General features: G+C 38.2%; 1 protein-coding gene across 2 annotated transcripts in view; it reads left to right on the forward strand.

Annotated features, from left to right (window-relative positions):
- Nucleotides 1-4,745: 4,745 nt before the first annotated feature.
- USF3 (upstream transcription factor family member 3) overlaps nt 4,746-6,551 on the forward strand; it is a 19,813-nt gene continuing 18,007 nt past the window's right edge. For both annotated transcript variants that reach the window (XM_057384399.1, XM_057384400.1), the window contains exon 1: nt 4,746-4,899. The gene's annotated coding sequence lies outside the window, so the exon portion shown is untranslated. The remainder of the gene's footprint in view (nt 4,900-6,551) is intronic.

The following is a 6,551-nucleotide window of genomic DNA, read 5'->3' on the forward strand; positions in this document are numbered from 1 at the left end:
GAGGTTTTAAAGAGTTGGAAGGCTTCAGTTTCCTGGACATCGACATCGACAAACAGAAATGTGTGTAACTCGCAGTTACTGCTCACATTAAGGGCAGGGCACCTAAAATCCAGCTCTTTGTGACAGATTTATTTGCCTGTACCTGGATACAGCCATGGCACATGATGCACGTTCTCCAGGGAAGTCTGTGGGGAAAAATTGGTAGTAAAGTGAAGGAAACAAGGAATTGTGATGTGTTGAGTACAAAAATCACAAAACTGTATTTTTAGTTTCCACCTAATAGTTTGGACTTCTATTGGACTTCATCTAGACACACAATTATTAAATACTTTTGGCAGAGATAACTTAATGATGGCACAGTTAAGCATCCAGAAGTCAGGCAATGTAACAGCTTGTTTTACTTTACTTTTAAAGCTAAACAGCTTGTTTAGCTTTACTTTTAATGTACAATTATTGGGACCATCCTATTTATATGCTTGTGTTATGTATCACTTTAACCAACCTTGTTTGTTGCACGTGAATTATGTGCAGTAATCAGATAAATGGGAAGGAAGAAACTTCCTGTAAGTGATTTTTTTTTTTTATTATAAAGATTTAGAACTTTCAATTTTTGACTTTCAATTAGTGCCATAGCAATAATTCTTGGGTGCATTTTGGGGTTAAATAGATTTGACAACTGGAAATACGATTGTCACTGAAATGGGAAATGAGCTTCAAAATGCTCATGTTGTGAGCATAATTTTTAAGGTGCTTGTATTCAAAGTATCATGTCAGGTATGTGAAACAGCATGAGAAGGTTGCAAACTTTGAAGTGTCTGGAAATTACTTATTCCCTTAGAGAATTACTTATTCCCATAGGTTATGGATACACAGGAAGATTTTAACGGAGTAGATGAAAAATGGTGGTGGATCCTGGAAGAGTYTGACAGCTGCAAAGAGATAATTAGTGTGTAAGTGTTTGGTAGTGGCTTTTTGCTTTGATTCCTGGTTTTCCAAGTAGTGATCAGAGGAGCTGACCAGGGACAGAGTGAAGTGACTGTCACTCAGGTGGCTTACTGTGATGTGAAGTTGTAAAAACACCTCTGGTTTCCACATACTGAASTACAATGAATTGGGCTACAGAGAGGTTTGGAATAGTGCATTTCAAATATTTAAGTATACCTTTAAAGTGCCTTGAGACAAGGTGTGTGGCATTGTAACCAATCGTGTCCCACTTGGATCTGAATTAATACAATGARTTGAAGATGCTGTAGATGGAAAAAGATATGCAAGAAAGTCAAGGGCTGGGATRTGMTGGATTTGACAAGAGCCATTCTGTGGTTTAAGTTTTGTACAGRTGTGCTTTKTTTTGGTCTTAAAAATAACTTTGTAAGTGACAYCTGGCTTGGAGGGAGGTATAAGTAGCATAGCATTTGATATGAAGGGTTTCCCAGTGAATTGTGGTTGGTTGTGTTGCAAGAACTTGTGGAAARTACCMYCAAGTCTRTGCYACTTTGAARGACAGTGATACCTTTCTAAATAGGAAAACACCTTCCTGAGGGACTTMATTTGAATAAATGAGTCACAAACACAACTGAGATGAAGAACTGTAAGATGAATGGCAAAACTATGGATAGTCAATCCATCAGGCTGGAGGCAAGCACACTTCTTCAGAGCCCTGAGATTTATAACTGGAGTAGTTATGAAAAGATTATGAACACTAAAGCTGTTAGATGATATGCATGCACAAGGTTTAAATATCCATTTTCAGTTAAACACCTGGGTTGTGCACACAGAGTCACTGGCTTTTTCATCAGGGACATGGCTCAGGAGTGTTATTTAATTCAAAACTGTCTTGTCTGAAATGCTGGGCTGTGATATCTATTCAGTCCTAATAGGGGATGGTGTTTGAGCAGTGTTTGAGTTATTTCAAGTTACAGTAAAACCCATAAAGGTCTCACCTCCTTGATTAGGAAATGTTGTGCAGTGCCCAGTTTATGCAATACTGCCCTAACTTGCTGGTTAAAATAAAATTCCAGCTTTTGTATGTGGCTGTAACGTGTCTGAAGTGTACTTTGGTTTGCTACCTTACCAGTGCAGTGCTGTTGTCATGCTTTGAGTAAGTGTGCCAGCAGTTCTGCTCTGTGCACAAAATTGACCCCAGAATGGGCTCTTTGTGGTCCATCCCTAGTGAGGCTGGAATGATCCAAGGATGGAGCTGTTAACTTTTAGGTCTAAATGCATGTTACTCAAAACTTGTGATCTGTTTTTCTACCTTTTTGGTGTGGTRGACAGTGCTGTGAGAATATTATTGAAAACATTGTCCATTAGCYTGCTGATACACTTAATAGCAGTGTAAGGGTATTGTGGGGAGAGGAGAGCTTAAAGATTTGTTTATTCTTCAAGTGGCTGAAGTTTAAAGTCAAAATAATATTATCCATTTGGGGTGTCTGCTTGCATCTGCAGTCTGTAATATGGTTGGCTTCAGGGACACTTAATTCATGCCAGCCTTCAACCTTTGAAGTTGGACTCTGCTTTGCTTTCATGCATCAATGAAGTTGTTAGCAAGAARTTGAATGTGGTTCTTGTACATTTTCATTGCTTGTTTACTCCAGTAGTAAAATGGTGCTCCAAATCAGCRACAAGGAACATAATTTCATTATTTTTACTGTTGGGGTATCCCTAATAACCAGAGATACTTTAATTCAGAAATGTTTAAATAAAATGCATCTATAGCTTAATCCCTCCTTTTTCTATGTAAGTCTTTCAACTGCTGTAAATTCAGAGACTTCTTGTGTAATTAGAGAAGCTTAACTAGTTTTGGCATCATCTTGGGTCACAGTTTCACAGATATTAAGCCAGAACTGCCACTGTGAGAAGCAATCTTATTATTTCAGTGTATTTGTTTGGGAGTGTGGTGTCTCTGGGATCCTTGTGCAAAGTAAATTTTAAGTTGAAATTTTGTTGAATTTTAAGTTGAAGTTTAAATTTTAAGTTTAGTGTTCTCRTCTGGCCTCCTGGGTGAGGAGTGTCAGTGAACCAGGGGAGAGGCATTCCCTCCCTTTATCCATTCCTTTCAGACCTCTGCAAAGTAGTAACTTGAAAATCTGATTTTTAGTTTCTTCTCCATTCTCAGTGCTAAATTACTACTGTAGTCTTACTTGCTTTTCCTAGTACTTTCAGAACTACTTAATTACCCTGGGTAGCTCACTAAGCTAAATAAATAGTTGCTACAGTGGTGGAATTATTGAATTCAGGTTTTCTATGGATTTGCACCTGGGAGTTATATTTTCTTGTCTAATGTGTGTTGATTTTGATTTTAAATTTCCTCTTTGAAAGTGTTATGAAGGTGTGCTTGCTTTCTCTGGTTATCTGGGTTCAGRTATCTTTAGTTTTGACCTCTCTGTTAAATATAATTGAAATAATGTACAGCTTTATCCCTGCCAATATTATTCAAAACTGTCAAACATCCAGATTATAATATGAGTCCTTTACCCCTGGAACCGAAGTAATTGCCCAGTGGACCCACTTTATGGGTCCAAGAAAAAAAAAAAAAACCTCTGAAAAACAAAGGTATAATTGCATTGAGGTTGTGAAGAAGAATGAGCCTTCTTCTGTCCACTAAAACTTTTTGTGGGTAGTCTGCCTATAAGGTCAGTCTACCTTTTGTGGGTAGTCTGTGCATTGCAAAGTTGTGGGAATTTTGTTTGGTTTTCTTGGGTTTGGTGGCAGAGTGTGTGTGCACTTGTTTTTTAAAGCTCACTGAAGTGTAATTAGTGAGTTTATTTGATGAGCTTATACATTAAAACTGAAATACTRTTTTATCATACCTTCTACCTCAGCCATTTTTGCCTTTGACTCCATTAAGATCCATAGGGAAATCCTTTAACTCTGGAAGGGCAGTGTTTGTAGCAGAATCTCAGAATTGATCTCTTCTGCATGTTGTAGAGGARCTTTGTAGTGCAGGCCCATAGAATATTGCTTCCTATATCATGAACCCTTGATGAGTTCTTAGTTTGTGTCAGATTTCTCAAACCCYAAGCCTATAAAATATTCAAGAACTTGACTATGTAATCCTTTGTACTGAATGACTCATATCTGRAAAGATGAATTAAAAAATTTGACATGTAAACTCTCTGGATACCCTTAACATTTTGGTTCTAGGATATTTTGCACTGCTTCTTAATTAAGGTCCTCAGGAGAGAGCAGAAAGGCAGTTTGGCATATGTCAGAAAATGCCTTGATACCTCCTTGGGACCATATGCAGTTTTAAAAAAAAGATTAAAAAAAAGATCCTTTATAGTTGCAGAACAAAAAGATCTCAGCTTAAAAGCAAAGCAGTGAAGCAAAGGATAGTGCTCTGGCTAAATCATTGTAGCCAAAACGAATGGTTTCATGTTGTAATTCTACAGTTCCTGTGACAAGGAACTGCTCTTTGAATAGAGATTTCGATTATAGATAAGGTCACACGAGAAAGCAGAATTAGACTGGAACAGGTWGCCCAGGAAGCTGTAGATGTCCCATCCTGGAAGTGTTCATGGCCAGGTTGAATGGGGYTCTGAGCAATCTGGTCTGGTGGGAGGTGTCCCTACCATGGCAAAGGGGTTGGAACTATGGGAACTTTAAGTTTCCCTCCAACCCAGACCATTCTGTGACTTACAGCTTCTACATTTGTCCAGTTTTTGGTTTTGCTAATACAGCTTTTATATACGGATGGATCCCTGGGTTATCAATAGCTACCTCGATTGCAGTATTGGGAGACCATGATGATTTATATCTTTCAGCTTTTTTCAGGAAAAGAATTGTTTGTTGAGGCAACATGCTGCTGCAAGACTGGGCTCACCAGCAGATGCTCTTGCACAGGAGTGAGTGGGAGAGCACTCTCAGCCTGGTGCAGACAATCTTTGGCATCTGATCCAGGTAACCCAACCCTAACCCACACAGGGGTGATGACCTGTGCTAGGAGGAACTTGTCTGCAATTCACTTTGTATCCACTTAACTTTCACCATCAAAACACACTTGTGGTTCTTTTATCAAGCAYAGCATAATTAGATCTCTATCTTCTCTTTGGAAATTATGTTCTATTTTGAAGTGTACCATTGGGCATTGGGAGCCAGGGAGGTGAGTGCTGTCTTGCAACATAGAGGCATTTCTCATACTTTCTCACTTCCTTAGTGAAATTGGGATGTAGTAATTTGTGAATCTCAGCACAATACAAGGAGAACAGGATATCTAGAGGATTTCCCTGGTCATTCCTTTTTGATTTTCTGTAGAGTGATGTTCCCCTTATTTTGATCTAAAGGAGCTGAGGACACGCTTTAAAGTGACAGCTCTGGCTTGTGCACTGATTGTATAATTATTGCTCTTTAACTCCCAAATACCTGCTTCCCTAAAACAATTCCTGCAGACCCCAGTAGASAGAGACCTTGATTTCTTCTGAAACCAAACTGATGGATTTTTTTTTTCCTCTTACCAGGAAAAATAGCCTTTTTCATTTTCCTATGACAGTCTTATCAGGTTACTTTGATAGGCCTCAGTAGTTAATACATGCAGGTAACAATCACAAAGGTAAGCTTTGAGTTACATTTCGTGCAGTCATTTTATTAGGTAAATACAAAAACAGAATAGAGCCATTCCAAGGGGGAATAAAGAAAGGGCAGTGTCTCTTGATCTCAAGGACACTTTGCTTGTCATGAAAAGCTTGGATCAAGTCCCTCATTGTTTCAGAACTATAGAAGAGATTAAATYCTGTTAAACTTAAATTTTCAGAACACAAAGTATATTTTAATTTCTGAGGGTGACATTGCATTTAAATTAAAATCAATATTTTAGGTTGATGTTGTAAARGCTATTAACTACCTAAACCTTGAGGGAAGCTTGGTACTAAATAAATATAAGCAATGAGTTGCTGCTTCTTCATCTGTTTTAAGAATTTGGACTGTGCTACATTTTCTGTGCATAGGACATTCAGCTGAGTTAAATGATCATATTTCATGAGTGAACTTAAAATACATTTGCCTCTGAGCTTATAAAGCACATATGTCTTCTGCTTTGGAGTGTTGGTGAAGAAATTTCACCATGAAGAAGCATTGCTTGATGTGGAAGAAGTAAAGGGAAACCCACTGTCAAAGCTCTGGTCATACAACAGCTGAGGGGAAGAAATGGAGAGAAGTAAACAGTCCTCAGTCCACCCTTTCATCAATCCACCTAGGCAGTATTTTAATTTTCTTTTTAATTCACAAAGCCCATATTTTCAGCAGCCCTTAAGAAGACCACCTTGGTGGTGCTGCCAGCTTGAGCTGTTTTGTGGAGTATCAAGTAAAAGGCAAAGGTTTCTGTCCTTCAAGAATAAGAATGGGAAAAAACTTCAGTTTGCCATATTTTCATGGTATGATCTATTAGTGGAAATCCCAGAGTTTTTTACAATTGTTTAACAGATTTAGCCACATCTTTTCAGTGGAGCTCAAAATAAATGAGCTGATTAATTAGGTAATGTGTGCAGCTTTGCTTTTTCYTATTGGTACCACAAAAGTGGGAGCATTGGTTGAGTGGTAAACTTTGCTAAACTTCA

The sequence above is a fragment of the Malurus melanocephalus genome, unplaced genomic scaffold (assembly GCF_030028575.1).
Source record: "Malurus melanocephalus ecotype Western Australia unplaced genomic scaffold, MMel_1.1 scaffold_707, whole genome shotgun sequence".
Lineage (NCBI taxonomy): Eukaryota > Metazoa > Chordata > Aves > Passeriformes > Maluridae > Malurus > Malurus melanocephalus.